General features: G+C 37.6%; 1 pseudogene; it reads right to left on the reverse strand.

Moving 5' to 3' along the window:
• Window positions 1-9796: 9796 nt before the first annotated feature.
• LOC124095467 (Na(+)/H(+) exchange regulatory cofactor NHE-RF3-like) lies at window positions 9797-17932 on the reverse strand (annotated as a pseudogene).
• Between the last annotated feature and the right edge of the window lie 714 nt (window positions 17933-18646).

Below are 18646 nucleotides of genomic sequence, written 5' to 3' on the forward strand. Positions count from 1 at the left end.
GCAGCCACGGAAGCTGCTCCCTGGTTGGCTGGAGCTCCCAGGTCCTTCCGTTAGATGTGATCTCTGGGTATTGTTCTGCATGGAGCAACCTGGTAATTACTCACCTGTTCTGCAGAATTTCACATTTCACATCTGTGGATTCCCGTCCATCCAAATGATAACTGAGGTGGTCTGTGCAGGTTTCTGCATCGCTTTTGAAATGCCAGCTTCTGTGGAACCCTGAACTCTGTGTCTCTTCCCAGGGAAGAGAACATGCTCTCTGTCTTTGGGACCACTGTCCCCAAAACAAGACCCAGAACACCACCCCAAGCACAGGCCAGGTGAGCTGCGATGCACCTCCCTTGAATCCCTTCTCTCAGGGGTCACCACCATGAGCTGAGATCACTGGGTGTCCTAAGGCAGGGGGCTCATGCAGTTTGCACAGATACCTGGTCATCCGCAGTGGGAGGCTCTGCCTAATTAGACCACAGCCACAAGTGGTCCTTCCTCTCCCTGTCCTCCCCCCACTAAGATTTTTTTAGTGCTTTCTTTACTAAGGTCACATTGTATCAAACTATCTCAACCCACCTTTCTTTAATTCTTTGGATTCTTGTCAAATATCTTAGTCTCTTAACTCCAACATCTACACCAGTTTCTGTCAACTGATTTTAGTTTGTTTACTATATAGAAATCATTTTTTTTGTTTTATTTAGTGTTTTTATTTCTTTAATCAGATACATGTGTCTGTGCTTGGGACAAATTAGAGTACCTGTATGTCCTTACCTTTCTTAGAGGAGTGTGGATTCATTTCTCAGTAGGTTTGCAGATTATCAGATGAACTGCAGCAGTTACTACAGCAGTTCTTATCTCAGTTCCTCTGGATGTAACACATCTTTAATGGTATACACATGTATCTTTAAATACTCTGTAATTTGTAATAGCTTTGTTTCCTTTTTAATTTTTTATATTTTATGCATGATAAATTAATAACATTTAATGCCTTATATAATTGTTGATAGGCACTATTTATAAATCTTATCACAGTAAAAGTTAATTTAAATCTGTATTTACTATGCTCATCTGAGTAATGATATTTTAAACGTACAAAATTAAAAATTTCCTTGGATAGAGAATCATTATTTCTAAATATTGATGTGACAAGCAGCACACTCTGTTTCTAAATATTCTATCAATTTTTAGCATTACTGCTGAGTTGAGGACATACAGAAAATGGAGAAAACCTGGGAAGGTGGACATATTTATTTCCAACCTAAACTTTGGTTCTATTTCTCATTGTCTTTTCTTTGAACTTTAATTCCTTTAATTACATTGGTTAGATTAAAGCAGGTAGGGAAACTTCCTTCTGGCTCTGTATTATATCAGTATATTTTTTTCTCCAAACTTGAGAGAAGGCATGCAAAAATAAGCCCATGTTTTCTGTAAGTCCTAAATCAGACTTTCCATGAATAGCTCGCTTCATGCTTTATGTACTCTTGTCTTCAGAGGCTTGAGGAGTAGACATAGCCCCAGGCCCTTTTATAAATATCACCCATGTGAAAATCAGGAGAATTAAGAAGCTACAGAACAGCACTACCTTGAATAGAGAGAGACGTTACTTCTTTACAATGAAAGTATTTCCTTTCTCTGTTGGCAAAACTACTGCATCTTATAACTCTGCCTCCAGCCTGCATCAGGACTGAATGGGGTGGGGGCAATCTTGAGTTCGCTCTGGCTGTTTGAATGTGTGAAGCTCTGGAAGTTCAATAACAGTCTTCAGAAAAAGCATTTAGGACGTGATGGAGTCCTGAATTATGAGTGCAAACTTCAGCTGTGTCTCCTTTGTTCCCTCATGTCTTCTTAGACTTAGACGAAGATTTTTAGACTCAAGAATTTGCATAGACTAAATGAAGTTTATGGATCTATGCTGTGCAATAAGCAAAACAAGATTTATTATTACCAAACATAAACAAAGACTGTACTTATTGATTTGCATTAGAACTTCTGTGTTGTATCCATGGTAAGATTCCACAGTAGCTGAATTGATTCCTCACACAGTAGGTGATCACTCCATGCTTATTGTAGGGTTTGAGAAAATTTCATTGTTGCTACTAGAAAACAGATTCAAATTTCAATTACTAAAGAGAGTAAATGTTCTATATAAACTGATAGCTTCCTATAATTTTCTTTGAGCTGAAGTAAATTACAATAATACAGAGAAGGAGATTGAATTGGTAGTTTAAATGGATACCCAGAGGAAATAGTATTATTCTTTCAAAGTCTTTCTTGGGAAATTTAAATAAAAATAAATCCTGAGTAATATAGGTAAAGGGTTATAACTTTTTATGTCCAAGTTTTATACTAATAGATGCAAACTCATAGTGAAAAGAACCCACTTTATCTCAACCTGAAATCTGAAATCATGAAATGTACTGTACCAGATTGGCTTAAGTTTTCCTTTTTGCTTTGAAATCCAACTTCTAGAATATCACTTTTCACTAGCTTATCTTTAGGTCGTGCACCTCTAAGAACCAGTAGTGGGACAATGGAAGATCTCTCCTCCTCCCTGTAACCACACTCCTAAGACTTTTTTTCTTTTTTCTTTTTTTTTTTTTTTGTGTGTGAACCATCTGAACACATGTAACACATAAAACTTCTGCTAATTTTCAGACTAACTCTGCTTCTAGTAGAGGATAAAGACTTCATCTTTGTAGCTCTCCTTTTGTGAGATTTATTTTAGATCCTTTCTCTCCTGTCTACATCCTGAACTGATTCCACTTTGCCCATAGTAGATTGTGGCAGAGCTGGCTGGGCACACATGCTGTGAAGCCTTCCTTCCCAGCCTCCCTCCTGCCTTCTGCAATTACTCGATATTGGGCCATCAGCGAACAGCTTAAACTGAGCCCCAAGCTGTTCGTCAGTGAAGTAGTACTTACATTATAAAGATGCCAAACAATAAGATAAGAATATAACGCAATTACATTCATATGCTAGACACAGTGATCACTCAAATACCATTAGCATTTACAATCATTATGACAGGAGCATGATTCTTTATAGTGATTGTGCAAAGGAAGTGAATTTTCTAATGTTAAATTATTACCTATGAGATCTCTGGACATTTTTTAAAATTGTGGAAGCCCTACATTATAAACCATTTCCATTTTATATCACAACTTAGAGGACTCAAACGCATACTTATGAAGATTTGACACAGGCATCATGTAAAAGAGAAGAAAATGATAGCTATTGTGTCTTCTTTAGTATTGAATTATCCCAAAGGCACTTTCTGAGTTGTCATAAGATAAAGATTTTAAATATGTTAAGTGCTATTTATTTTTTTTACCTCTCATAGTGCACACATTGTATAAGAGCACATATTCACTAATGACTAAAGTTTCTTTACATCAACATGTAAGTCTGCTTCATTCTTCAAATGTTTTGTATATATATATATATATATATATATATATATATATGACACACACACACACACATATAACACATTTGTGTTTTAGAGGCACTATAACATTAAACTGAAATGAGAAGTATTAGGAAATATCTGCTATCCACTATTTGCAAACAAAGCACCATATGTAATTAGTTCACACAAACATTGAATAATCTTTGACAACTGATTTTGCCAAACAAAACCGAATTTTATGTTCAGCTTGAACTTCTCCCCTGAGCTCCAGCCTAACGTATCTGGTTTCACATTCAACATCTTCACTTAGCTGCTTGTTGGGGCAGAGAAGCATGACCTCCCTTGTCTCACCAGTACCTCTGACTCTAGTGCACACTATCAGTCTTGACATCATGTCACACTCCTGTCACTTTCTCATACACCGCAGCCCCTTCAGACCATGTCTGAAAATCCCCTCATTTTCACTAAAAGCAAAAGCCCAGCTTCATGCAATGGTCCCTAAGTTCCCATAGGATCTGTGCACTCCTCCAAACATCTCTAACTCTTCCTCACCTACCCACATACTGCAGACATCCCATGCATCCTGATCTATGTAATGAGTCTTCCTTGGTTATATGATTAAAATTTCAACCCCTATGTGAAATTCTCTATTGCCTTCTGTATTTTATCTCCCTGACATCACTTAGCAACACCTGATTTAGTTTACAAATGATTTGCGTATTGTCTATCTCTCCATTAGCATGTAAATATTTTTAAAAAACAGGAAAATTTTATTTGATGGGAAAAACTGCAGCTCAAGGATTATGGGATAAATGAAGAAATACCAATCATTTGCAGAAACAGGACAGACACATCAACTGGAAGAGAGCATCTTCTTTTGAATCCAGAAAGAAAAGGTCATTGGAGAGGTTAGCACTTTTGAGTCAGAGAGACAGAGAAGTATTTTGTACAAGAGTAAAAGTTCTTCTCTCTCTATTTCTCTGTCCATAGTTTTAGCATGGCCAGTTCTATATCAGTGTGTTAGTCAGCTTTTCATAGCTGTGAACAAAAAAATATCTAACAAGAACAACTTAGAAGAGGACAAGTTTGTCTTGAGTTCAAAAGGGTTGAGGGGGTTCAGTTTATGGCTGGCCACCTACATCGCTCTGGGCCTCTGGGGAGGCAGCACATCATGGTGGAACAGCACTGCAGAGGAGAGCTGTCAGCTCATGGCAGCAGGAAACAGAGACAGAGGAACCAAGGACAAGCCTGACCCCAAGGGCATGCCTGCAGTGACTTCCTTCCTCCAGCCACGCCCTACTTCCCACAGTTACCTCCCTATGATCCATTCAGATTATTAATCCATCATATGGATTAACCTACTGAATTAGTTACAGGACTCATTATCTAATCATTTCACCTGTGGACATTGCCACATTTTCTCATGAGATTTTGAGAGACAAAATATCCAAACATAACAAGCAGTGTCACATACATAGGTAAGATCAGTTTGGGAGGATAGATAGCATTTATTTTAATGGAAGAATTTTTAAATTATTAACTGTACATTGCCAGTATACAAATCAACTATGAATATTTTGGCATACGTATTCACGTGATGCTTCTTAAGGTTATCATATTGGTAGAGAATCAGGGAATCACATCAAACAGTTCCAGGGACTTTAACTGATGCATACTTAATCTCCAACTCTTCTCTCCCTCTCTCCCTCTCTCTCTCCCTCCACTCCCTCCACCGTTCTGTCTTTCTCTATTTTTGTATGCTTGTCCAGTGCTGGGGATCCAACCCAGGGCCTCCTGCTTGCTAGGCAACTACTCTACCACTAAGTCCAATCCTCTCTTTTCTCTTGAACGGGTAATTGGAAAATTGCCTCCTTCCTTCTTTTCTCCCACTTCTCTCCCTCCATTCTTTCCTATCCCCCTACTTTCCTCCCTCACTCCATTTCTTCTTTCCTTTTCTCTTTCTCCTGACTCTGGTCTAATAATACTCTTTAAAAAACGACTGATCTTTGTGAAAATTGAGTAGAAAGGATAGAACAATGCAGCCTTGATGTTCAGTGCCCATCTCTCTTCCAAGGTGTCCCAGGACTTTGGACAATGTGATGGTTTCACTGAAGGTGAGATACTCTGGCATAAGGACTAGGTTTGGATTCTCTCTCTACAACTAATCCAAGCCTAATTTAGATTGAATAAAGAAATAAGCGTGGTATTTATTCACCATGACTCAAGCAACAACCTAATCTTATGTGGAAGGATGATCTGCATGAGGCCCGACACCCATGTGACAGGAGCAGGCAGTACCATCATGTCGAGCACTCAGAGAAGGGCTTCCCAAAGAAGTCCCTGAGAACAGAGGAGAACCCATTACTGATTGGCTATCTTATTTTCACTACTTCAATGTTTGGACCAAAATATAAATATTTTAGGGTTTGCTATTGTAAAGAGAACATATAACAATTGCTAATCTAGTAAGTAACTTTGGAGTATGTGTTGTGCTTATGTTTTATTTCATACCACGCTTGTTCAGGACTTTACTTTAAATCCTAAGTTAGACCCTAGAGAAAAAAAGAATATGAATTTATGTCTAAATCTTTGTAAGTCTATCCTTAAATAACATGTTAATAGTCAGTACAACTATACTGTCTAAGGTTTATGTGAGGTAACCAGAAAAACAAATAACTAAAGAGTAATCAAAGAAAGGTATAGATAGGTGTTTTGCTCAGTGTTATAGCACTTGCCTAGCATGCCTACAGTCCTAGGTTCCATCCCCATCATGACAGATGAATAAGTAAATACACATAAATACATAAATAGATAAAAAATAACAATTATTATGGGATGGCGGAAGTTCTGCCTATCATGTGCGAAACCCTGGGTTTCATCCCTTGCACTATATAAAAAAAGCATTAGTATGATAAAATAGCACCTTTTCCTTTAAGGACAACAGCACCACATATAATCCACTTATAAATAAGTTTCTTTTTTTCATAACTATGAAACTCTTCAGGTCTCCACTGACTTGTTAGAAGTAAAAGAATTTTGTTTTCCTACTGAAGAGAAATAATAATGAATTTCAGAATAACATCATAAAACTAAGGTAATAAAATTACTACATATAGTACTAATAAAGTAAAGCAATATAAACTGTGAATGGTAGGTTTACTTTCCCAAAAGAAATTATTATATCCACATGGACTTACATAAAATTTAAAACATTTTCCTTGCAGAACTGAATATATATATATATATATATATATATATATATATATATATGTGTGTGTGTGTGTGTGTGTGTATGACGTTTGGGGATATAATTATAAAATCAACTCTGAAAGCATTTTATCTGGTGTCTCACCTGCCATACCACAAGCTTTATCAGTGAGCCAAAAATAAATAACCTAACCCTTCTATAATAGCTGTCACTAGAAAGCTAAACAAAGTCACCATTCATCTTGCTCACAGTCATTTTACCCTTTAGCAGATGTGCTCTTTGAACAAATTTATTGGCCTTATGAATAAAGATTAGCACTCCTCTGTTCTACTCTGTTGGGAAGAACATTATTCTACTGTAAATGGACATAAAATTCAACTAAATGAATGCTTTAAAAGTAAAAAAATAAAAAAAAATTCTTTGAAATAAGTTTTCTGAATACACTGCAGTACTGGTTTTCTCACATATATTTAATGAATATTTTAAATATATGGACACCCACATCTGGAAATATATATATAAATAGGGTTAACACACTGTACCCTCTAAGTATATATAATTATTATGTATCAATAAAAAATTAAAAAGCTATGTGAATTTTCAGTTTAATTTTGTTATGTGATTGGTAATTTAATGCAATTACATCCATAGTTACAAAGATTCTATATGCATATCAATATTGTTTGTTTTCATCTTTAAATTTCATTTATCATAGTTTCTGAATATTGATATATATTTAAACGTGTATGACTCATGATGGTTTATGTACAGTTCCCCTTCATCTAATTCATAGAATGAATTTATATGTTGAACTATATAATTGTTTTCAGATTGCTAAGCATGTTCTGTGCTCATATGCATGTTATATGTAATGTAACATAGTTATGTCTAATTTTGCTATAAGTGTTCATGAAGATTCACTGAGACATATATATGTGTACATCATGAAATATACAATAACAAAAAATTAGATGAACATATTTTTACGTTTTTATATGTGACAATGGAACTCATTTTATGAAAGCATGCCACTAACATCAAAAGTATGACCTGGGTATTTTATTGTACATAGTTACCCACTAAGTGCCACTCAGAAAGCTAAATTAAACATAGTTCTTGACCACCAGATGTGTTTAATCTCCAAGAATGAGAGTTTGATTGAAATTGAAGACTCATTAAATATTCCTGCATCTAAATTAATTTTGCAAGTCACTTAAAAGTTCACATTTTAACCTGTCTTTCTTCAGTTACTCTTATGGATTGCTTGTAACTCAGAAAACCAGTAGACCTGCAATCTCTGTTGTTTAACCCCCTCTTTTATGTAGACGTTCAATGGTGCAGTAAAGAAGTGAATTCATGTGAAGATATGTGTAACATTTTTAATTAAATATGGCTATAAACAATTAAATATATTTAGTACATGATCACTCAACTATGCTATGGGCAACCATCTGTGAAATTCACACACAAAGTGTTAAAGCATAAGTTTAGTATTAAATATATAAAATACAAACTCTTATGTGTCTTACTATGAACATGCTATGAATAAACTTTCAGACTCATCTTTTAGTTTAAAAGCTAGAAACAACTGAGAGGAAAAAAAGGGAAAATAATCATCAGGTTTCTGTGGCTGTAAGGATTAGAGAATGTAACAAAAATAGAGGGCATTTGGTCTTGCAAAACCTACTTTATTCGTTGATGATGGGCCTCTATGATTTGGTGGGTGCTTTGAGCTGCAAAGGACGTGTAGCATATTATAATCTGATGCTCATGTGCAGAAAAGTGAGCTGAACTGAGCAGATCCACAGCTACTGTCCTGCATGGGATTTAGAAGATGGCAAATTAGAATCCTCTGGCAGTTCTCTTCTCAGTGGCAACAAGTCTGGACTGGAGGTGCATAGCCGGACACCACAGCAAGGGGAAGTTTTACTTGGCTTCCTGGAACAGGTCTATCAGTTGGCAAAAAAAAAAAGAAGATAGGTTTTTTTTATTTTTTTCACTTTAGCAACACGTTATTCAATCAAACATTTTTTCCCCCTTGGCAGTTTCAAGCATACTCAAAAGGCATATTAATGGCATTTATTCCGGCAACACAGCATTGCTATAAATTTTAATAGGATCGCTCAGATATTTTAATTAGCAACTCTCACAAATATAGATTTATGAATTATTTTTGGTGTTCACAGAAACTATAAAAGTAAGAGAATCATTAGAGAAATGAAGTTAAGTTGAAGCTTGGAGATCACAAAAACAATCTGGCTCCTGCCTTAGATCTTCCTAAGTTGACCATAAAAAAGCCATCTGCAATAGCAGCCCCTAAGACAAAGGACAAGAGCAGAGGTCATCTCTAACAGAGGAGTAAATGGATGGCGGCTTTGAGAAAGCAGTTTCTGGATTCTTAGCAGCAATCCTATCAGATAATGTGACTGTTTCTTGTTATCACATCTCTGTATCTTCAGAATTGGAAGAAAAATTGGAGGCAGTACTGTGGGCTCCATCTTTTGCCATGTGTGAGTCTGGCTTTGACTCTGCCATTATTTCTTATTTGGAATCAGGGCAGACATCCAGTTGGTCAGTCATCGAGAAAACAATAGGAATGTTCTTAGCTTAGAAGTAAACATAGTCCTTATTTCCACAGACAAAGAGTGCAACATTATTCCCCCTGCTCTGGATTCTGTCCACCACTTTCTCATAGGTTTTATATAACACATTTACCACATTCACTTTGATGATGATGTCCTCATCCTCCAGCCCAGAGACATCAGCTGAGCCACCCTTCTGTACCTCTTTGATGAATGAACCAGGTGGACCCCCAAATTACATTTAAGAGAAAACCCCAGCCACTTTAATCTTTAACCGGCCTGCAGAGTGTATGTAGGCTTATGATTGCTACTTCCTCTATGGTGTGTTAGAGTTTGTAAACAAGTCAGGATGGCGCCTGGAAAAATGCAAGAGGGAGTGGTTTGTGAAGTAACGCCAGCGAGCCATTAAGTGTGGAGATTCCTGATTGGTTGACTGCTGTGTCTAGTTTATGTTAATTAGATAAGCTGTGTGGAATGTATAAATACTGCTCCTGTCCTGCAATAAATGGCTCCCATTCCTGCTGTATCAATGTACACAAGTTGCTTGTCACCCCCCGGTTATTTTGCTGCAGCCGGACTGCGGCAGATGGTGTCTGGACTTGAGACCTACAGAGGACCAGGGATAGGGATTGGACCCGCTTTGACAGAACCGTGAGGCATTTCTTAATTTTGATAGTAGAGAAATGGAGAAAATGAGCCAGTGCTATATGTTACCTTTCTCTTTGTCTACCACCAACAGTGAAGTCTGGTCTCCACCCTTTCTAATCATTTCCACCACACTCATGTTTGAGGGTTTCACCGTTCACAGCAACTACAAGATCATTGTTCTTCAAGCCAATTGTGTTAGTGGGACTTCCAGAATCTATGTCCTTGCAGCCTGTTTCTGTTCTGGGCCTGACTTCAGATAGAATCCACAGCCAGCCAGCGCTTCTCTTCCTCACCACAACTCAGGCCTAGTGGGGCGGGAGTTTCAAACTGGTGTTTCCCTTTGGAATTGTACCTTCTGTTCACTTTGACACTTGCCAGCTTCTTTGTCCACAAGCAGGAACAGGACATGGCTTCCTGATGTCACCTTTTCCACCACTTCCTGGTGGCAAGCATTCTCCACATTCTTTCCATTTCCTTCTCAGGTGATCATCAACCAGGCCACCAGTTTTTATAGACACACCCTGAGGTGTGTTACCAGTCATGGACACTTCCTTTGCACCTTGGACACTTCTTAGAGAGACACCAGAGGTGTTCCCCTCCTTCACAAGGCAGCAGAGCTGTGACTGGATCCAAGTCTCCACTGCTCCATTCACCACAAGGACTAGTTTCTCATCATTTGAGCCCAGCTTCTTCTGGATTTGACCCAACTCTTTCAAGTCTACCCATTTTTTAAGGCTTTCTCATAGGAATCTTCATCCAGAACTAGTAAAGTCACTGAATTCCTACTCTTCCTAACCCAATCCACCGCCAGCGTATGCTCTTCCCATCAGCAAAGGTACTGTTGATTTTAGGAACTCTGTCTCCATCCAGAAGACCAGCCTTCTCTGATGGGCTACCATTCTCTACCACCAGGACCATATGGCCATTAGTATCTACCTCAATTTGCAAGAAGAATCCATAGCTTTGCCCTTCTGGTTTGTATGGTTGGGACTGAAAGTGGAGGTGGTTTCTGTGATGAAAAATACAAATGGATAAATCCCTTGGAAAGAATATTTAACTGGAGTAAAAACCTTGTTCTCCCTCTCTTGTGCTTCTGTTCTTCCAATTCTGTTTTTCCATGTTCCAATGTGGCAATGTTTGGAGACAAGCAGGCCATCATCCAGGACTTGCTATTTCCCCAAGGGTGGCTTTCACTTGAGGTTTAGACCCACATGTTCAATTAGGTGCAGGACATAGATGCTTCATTTCATTGGCTCCAGGCAAACTCCTCTTTGTCCTCTGACCTCTCAATCAGTCATTTCTTAGTGTAGAACTGAAGGTCGTTACACTCTTGCCTTTCTAATTTCTGACACTTACAGAACCAGCACTGAGTTTATTTTCAATGGAGAAGATTATTGAAAGTGTTGAAGCACATGAAGGTCTTTTCCAAGGTCTTCATGCATCATTTCAATTACCTGTAATTTTTTATCTGTTACTTATTGTATCTGAGGCTAATTTGCATTACTCTACATTTGTCAACATTAAATTTCATTTGCCACATGTCGGCCTACTTAAGTAGCAAATTCAAAGTGTATTAGAATATGCTAAGAGCCAAGTATATGATGCATGGCATTTTTGGTCGAAAGGTGATGCCAGCTAGCCATTGAGATGATATGATTATGTTAAGATTTGCATTCATATGGATATTGGACTCCTGCTGTTCACCTAGGCCCGCTACGGGACTCCTGGAGAGTTCCCATTGGTTGGGGAAGTACAGTAGGAGGGAGTAGGGGAGGAGCTCTCTCTGCGGGTCCGGGAGGAGGCCACATGGGTGGAAAAAATCTCTGCCCGGGCGGTACCGGACATTGGCGGCAGTTTCAAAAAATAAACTTTGTTCCTGCTTGAGTGGCTCGTGATTTTGTGCCCAGCCAGACTGCGGCAGAATATACTGGATGCAATTTGAATATCACTATTTAATAACTTTTTTTCACCTAATCTCAAAATTGAAACACCCTCCAAATCAAGATGAGGCTAAATGTCTAATTTTGTTAATTGTAGTAAAATAAAATGTAGGAGTGAAAAGAATACGCTGTGTAGAAGAATGCATTGAACGGGACATTTTCCCCCAGTTCTGATGGTGCTAGGGATTGAACCCTGATGAAGAATATTTTAATTTTTAGATTTTTTAAAGTAAACAACACTAGTTTTTAAAATTTGAAAATGGCATCATCATTTGAAGGTCTAAGAATCAAGTAAAAATTGTTAATACTTATCAATTGCATTAAAAAAACTGTTAGAATAACAATAAATTTGCAAAAGCATTAAATTATTACCTTTGAAGTTTACTTCAATTATAATTAAGAAAGAAAATAATTGCTATTAAAGAAAATTGTAACAGGGTCATTGAGCAAAAGTGGTAAAAAGCAATCTGAAAACAGAAATCTTTGAGTATATACAGTTAAAGTTGTAAAGAAATTAATATATGTGGAATGAGATATTGTCAGTTTTGATAAGAAGGATGTGGGAAAATGTGCTACCAGCATATTTTGCTGTGTGAATGTTTTCAATTGCAATTTAAGTCTACTTTGCAATTTAAAGTATTTATACAGGATATATTACTGCATTGATACAGGAGAAGCTTGTATTGATAGACTGTTCTTGGAATGAGCTCAAGATAATACATTTAAAAGATTAAGAGAATCCATAAAAATATGTTATCAACTTAGAAGAATTCATAAATAACCATAAATAGAATAAAGTATATGAACTCAATAGGTATATATTCTGGAGCCTTATTATATATTTCAAATACTATTAAATTTTGATCAGAGGTGAATACAACACATTTTACCAACACAAACATCCCCCAAAGATTTGAAAGCAGTGATTCAAAACAGTGTTTTTGTTCTTCTGTTCAGAGCAGCATTTTTTATAATACACAAAAGAAGCAAACCAACCATTTACTGACATGTGAGTGGGTCAGCTATAATCTATGTATACATGTGAAATTAGTCATGAGAATTTTATCAATTTATTATTCATATTATTATTCACCTTTTAAAAAGAAAGGGAATTCTGACACATGCCATAACATAATAAAGGTTAAAATATCCTGCTAAATGAAAAACTGCTTACAAAAGGGCAAATGGCATAGACTCCATTTCCTGAGCAGTGAAATTCACACATTAGAAAAATAGAGTGGCAGGTGCCAGGCTTGGGGAGGATGCATAGAGAATAATCTGTTGAGCACAGTTTCAGTGTTGCACAATGAGAAACACTGTATAGACAAATGGTGTGATGGTTGCATAGTAATTTGACTCTATGCCACTGAACTACTCATTTCAAAATGATTACAATATTAATTTTATTATGTGTATTTTACATTTAACATAGCAACTTTGTCAATATTTATACATTTGTATCATTAATTTCATGATAGCTTAATGTTTAAAAAGTGTATCATATAAAAGGAAAAGAAGGAAAATTGCATTTTATGATATGATATGAATTCACATTTTATAATTACTGTGCAATTCTTAAAAGCACAGAGGCGAACACCAGATATAAATTAAAATGATTAAAGGCTAATTTAATTCAATTGATTGTGAATATAAAGAAAAATCCTGACACCAACATTTAATTTGAGAAAGATTTAATAATTGGGTTGGCCTAGAATGACATTTCTACTCTCAGTGTCTTTTCATGAATGTTGGTGAAAAGAACTTAAATGTGTTGACAAATTTGCCAAAAATACCATAGCAGCATGTGCATTTTGAAATTTTTAACTACATATTTTAACTTCTAAATATTTGGTTTTGCAATTTTAGAATGTAATTATTTTTAAAAGAGCATTATTTTGAATGTTCTTAATTTGTAATCCTCTGTACTTTAGCTTGGATAATTATATTTTAGCTTTATGTTTTCCTAATACACATATTAAGATATCACAACATTTGAAATAGCTTGAATTCCTAACTTAAATACTTTATAACTATATTACTCATGGCAACAAAGTGATGAAAATAATATCTAAGAATGTCATTGAAGTTGCCACAAACACGCAAAATCCAGGGTCATGTATATATGACCCCATATTTTTAACTAAAACTTTTGCAGCCATTGATCCACACTTGATTAATTTCTACCTGTTGTTTGTTTTAGGGATCTTATATCATGCTTTCAATGTGAATGTGCATTTGCTTCAGCACTCGTTTTGAAGAAACAATTCTTCCCCCACTGAACTGTCCAGGAAACTTGTCAAAAATCAATTGGTCATGGATGCAAAAATTCATTTCTGAACTCTCAAATCTATCCTATTGACCTATAGGTATTATGGTGCTAGGTCACAGCTTTTTGATTGATTTATCTTTGCAATAAGTTTTAAAATCAGGAAGTATGATCCCTCTAACTTTTCTCTTCACTAATATTTTTGCTCTCATGCCCACTTCAAATTGCTGTGAATGAAATCATCAGGTTTACCATTTCTAAGAAAAGGATATTAGATATTTGATAGGGATTTTTCTGAATATATAAATAACTTTGGAGAGTATTGCCTGTTACTAAGTCTTCTAATCCAAGAAAGAAAGCAAGTTACCTTTATTTTTTATGTTTAGGTTTCTTTTAATTATCTTTAGAAATGTAGTGTTCAGTGCAAAAGCCTTTCACCTCCTTGGTTAAATTTATTCTTAGGTGTTTTATTTTGTTCTTTCCAGTTCTATTATAAACAGAAGGTTTTATTACATTTTACAAATTATTCGCTGCTGGTTTATAAAAAAAAAACACATATTATTTTATGTTGACCTTACATCTTGCAACCTTGATGCATGTGTTAATGAGTTCTAGTGAATTTCTTATATCTTAAAGAATTATTTGGATATATATGTGTATGTATATACACACACATATATATTTATATATATATCCATATATATATATGGATATATATGTCCATATCTCTCTCTCTCGAGAGAGAGAGAGAGAGAGAGAGAGAGAGAGAGAAAGAGAGAGAGAGAGAGATTCTCAATTTCTCAATTATTCTCAATTCTGTCCTACTGACCTATAGGTCTTATTGTGCTAGGTCGAGAGAGAGAGAGAGAGAGAGAGAGAGAGAGAGAGAGAGATTTTTTTCTCTTGGATCTTCTAATATCCCACAGGATATAAGCTGTAAAAATAGACACCCTTGTCTTCTCACTGATCTTAAAGGCAGCTCGTTCATTCTTTCATCTTTGAGTATGATGTTAGCTGTGAATTCTTCATAACTATCCTTTGTCAAATTGAGGAAATTCCCTTTTATCCTTGTACTTTTATCATAAAAAATATGTTGGCTTTTGTCGGAGGTTTTTTCTGTGTTAAGTGAGGTAATTTTGCCTTGGAAGTTTCTTCCCTGATCACTCTATTAACATGGCTTAGAACATTGATTTTGGTGTGTTGAACCACTCTTGCATTCCTGCTATAAATCCCTTTTAGTTCTGTTACATAATCCGTATGCTGTTAAGGTTTGGATCTGCAGTGTCCCCCAAAGACTCACGTGCTGGAGGCTTGGTCCTCAGTGCAGCAATGTTCAGGGGCTGAGCTTGGGGGAAGTGTATATAGATCCTGAGGGTTCTGATCTCATCAGTGCATTAATGACATTATTGGGAGGTGGAGGAGACTGAAGGAGGTGAGACGTCTTTGGAGACATTGGGTCACTGGAGTTGAGGCCTGCAGTGGTATATCTTGTCTCTGGTCCTATGCTGTCTCTCTGTTGGCTGGCTGGCTGCCTTGACGTGGGCAGGTTTCCTGTCCACTCACTTCTGCCGTGATGCTCAGCTCCACCTCAGGCTGAAAGTGATTGTGCTAGCTGACCATGGACTGAACCCATGAGCTAAATCAATCTTTTCTCAGGTATTCATCACAGCAACCTAATACACATGCTGGTGGATTCAGTGTTGCCAGTTGCTGAAGATTTTTGCATATATATTTATAAAAGCTATTCTTCTTTAGTTTTTATTTTTTATTTTTGTCTGGCTTTGGCAACAGGATCATTTTGGCTTCATAGAATGAGTTACCAAATATTCTCTTCTCTTCTTCCTTTTGGAAGACTTTCAAAAGGATCAGTAAATATTTAAATGTTTGAATATGTTCATCAATTAAGCCATGTGGCCCTAGACTTTTATTATTCTTTATTACCCATGTAAGGATACAATACTACTGCCCAGCTCATGAGTGGATCTGCATAATAAGAGGGGAATTACTCTTGCTGGGAAAGGTTCCAAGCTGTGAACGTAGTTACCAAGATCATTTATCAAGAGACACTACCTGAGGTTAGAATATACCTGGAATCATGTCTAATGGAGAACCATTAGATTGTGACATCAAAGGAGAGAGATTTAAAAATGAGGGTCAATGAAGTCTAGGAAAGAGGCAAATGGAAAGACATATGGAAGTTAACAGAGAATGTGAAGGCCTCATCCATGCTTACAATACCTCATTTTTATGAAAGAGGCATCCATGTCACAGGTTGTCCAGGTGTCTCCATTAATTTATGTCATCCAGAGCTGGCCCTAGTCCCCCCAAAGCTGTGCAAAAGGCCCATGCACAAAATGTCCCAACAGCCGCAAAGGAGGACATTCATGAAAGCAGTAGTGCATGCTCCATCAGGATAGCCCTCTAATGCTGATGCTACATACCTGGAAGAATATCAATAACATCAAGATGGGAAATGGCACCCTCTCTTTAGGATACCATCCTGCCACTAAATGGCAGGTTGACTACATCACGTTTCCACTATGGAGGGAAAATTGATTATAAAAATTGACAGTTACACTCTGAACAGAATTTGTACTGTATCCACTATTTTTAGCAGCACAATAATCAGAGAGCTCAAAGAAATCGGTATACTGATATTTGGATCCTAGGACTATGTCTTCCAACAAAGAAGTCTATTTCAAGGTGAGTAAGTTTCAATGACCACAATAATTATCATATCACTGGGATGCATCAGATATGATACATAAATAAATGACTATTGAGGGGCTGCAGCTGTAGCTCAGTGTTAGAGCGCTTGCCTAGCATGCATAAGGCACTGGGTTCCATCCTCAGCACCACATAAAAATAAAGAAATAAAATAAAGGCATTCTTTCCATCTACAACTACAAAAAATTAAAAGAAAAAAAGAACTGGCTATTGACTGTGCCAGATGGATTATGCCACAGTGTTCTAATATGCTGGGCTCCGGCATGTTATAAGGAACCAGAAAGTGAATTTGGGAAGAGTAACAATGCCCCTTACCATCAATCCTACCGGAAAACCACGAGTGTGTTCTTCCCATCTCTTCACCCTAGACTTTGCTAAATTGTGGCTCTTGGCTGTTGGGTGTGAGAGTGTCTGAGAAGCTTCTCAATAAGTGTTCTGAAGTAGCTCAAGTTATGATTCCCACGTAGAAACACCGAGTCTTCATGCTGGCAGACCAGGAGGCAAAGGGAAGCATAACCACAGTGGTTTAGAAAACCAGAATGAACTTCTGTGGTACTAGGGGGAGGTCTGTAACTCGGGATACCCTGCGGCATACTCTGGGGTCCCTTGCCTGGTGATAATCACAGTATTTGTTGACCAACAGTTAGATTAGCAAATCTTAACCCTTTCCGGGGGAAAGATGTGTGTCTCCTAGCAGGAAAACAATCAAGGCAGCAGAAGCAGAAGGTCAACCATGGGCGAGGAGCAACAAGAGAGGGTTATCCTTCTCCATCACTGGCCTGGTCCCAAGGACCCCACGATCTCTCCTCTCCTCTCCTCTCCTCTCCTCTTCTCTCTTTTCCTCCCCTCCTCTCTCTCTCCCTCTCTCTCTCCTCTTATTCAGTCTCCACTTGTTCCTTCTGTTAGTGAGACTAGCACTGGTAGGAAGAGCTAGGGAGAGAGGGCACTTACTGTGATTTCTAAGTGGATTGAGCAGCGCAGGGTGGGAGGGTGGGAGGGAGGCAGGGGAGCTTATGGGTGCCAACATTTCTTTCTTTACCTGACTGAGTCCAGCTGTGCTTTACAGACCCCGCCCTTCTGTGGGCTTCGCTCGTGAAGCCTTCCTTGTGGCTTTGATCTATTAAGATTTTGCTGGCGCACAGGACTCTGCTTTCTGGGCATTTATGGCATGGAAGGTCAGGCTGGTTCCCGTAGCTGGAGGAATCTGCTAAAGGGGCAGGGGACCTATCAGTAAACACTCAGGCCATCCATTGTCCAGAGAAGTTTTGTGATGAATTATCCACAGCTCCTCAGAGCTCTAAGGTGGAGGGAGCCCCACTGTCCTCCTGGTGCCTGCTGTGGGCCACGCGCTGTGAGGGGCCGACTGCTTCCTCCCTTTCTCCTCTATGCTCTCTCTCTCTCTGTCTCTGACCTGAATGGCCTCCCAGAGAAACATCTCACGTCCAAGTCCTTGTCCCTTGGCTTCTTTCACATTCACCCAAACTAAGTCAAAGTGTGCCCACACACTTGTCTCTCCAAGAAATTGCCGCATCTTCTCTTTTACCCTTCGGTTTTCCACAGTTTCAATGACGCACCTTCAAAGCATATTTCCAAGTAGCAGCACCTTGGAATCCTCAGATAGAGCACTCTCCAATTTTTCACTTCAAAAAATGTAACTTAATTAAAAACCCTTTTCTTTCTTTTTTGGCTTTTTAAAATATTTGCTTTCAGGTTTTCTCTTATTTAAAACCTCTCACATAATTTATCAAAGTGCTTGGCAATAGCTGTTGAATAAATGACCCAATGTGAGTAAATGAATAAATATTTCATACATCCCTAATATGCTCCGATTCATGTAGTATTTATAAGAATATACAATGGTTATTTTTTTTAAAA

The sequence above is a fragment of the Marmota monax genome, unplaced genomic scaffold, assembly GCF_021218885.2.
Source record: "Marmota monax isolate L192 unplaced genomic scaffold, Marmota_monax_Labrador192_F-V1.1 WCK01_AAM20220418_F8-fsc00060, whole genome shotgun sequence".
NCBI classification, from domain to species: Eukaryota; Metazoa; Chordata; class Mammalia; order Rodentia; family Sciuridae; genus Marmota; species Marmota monax.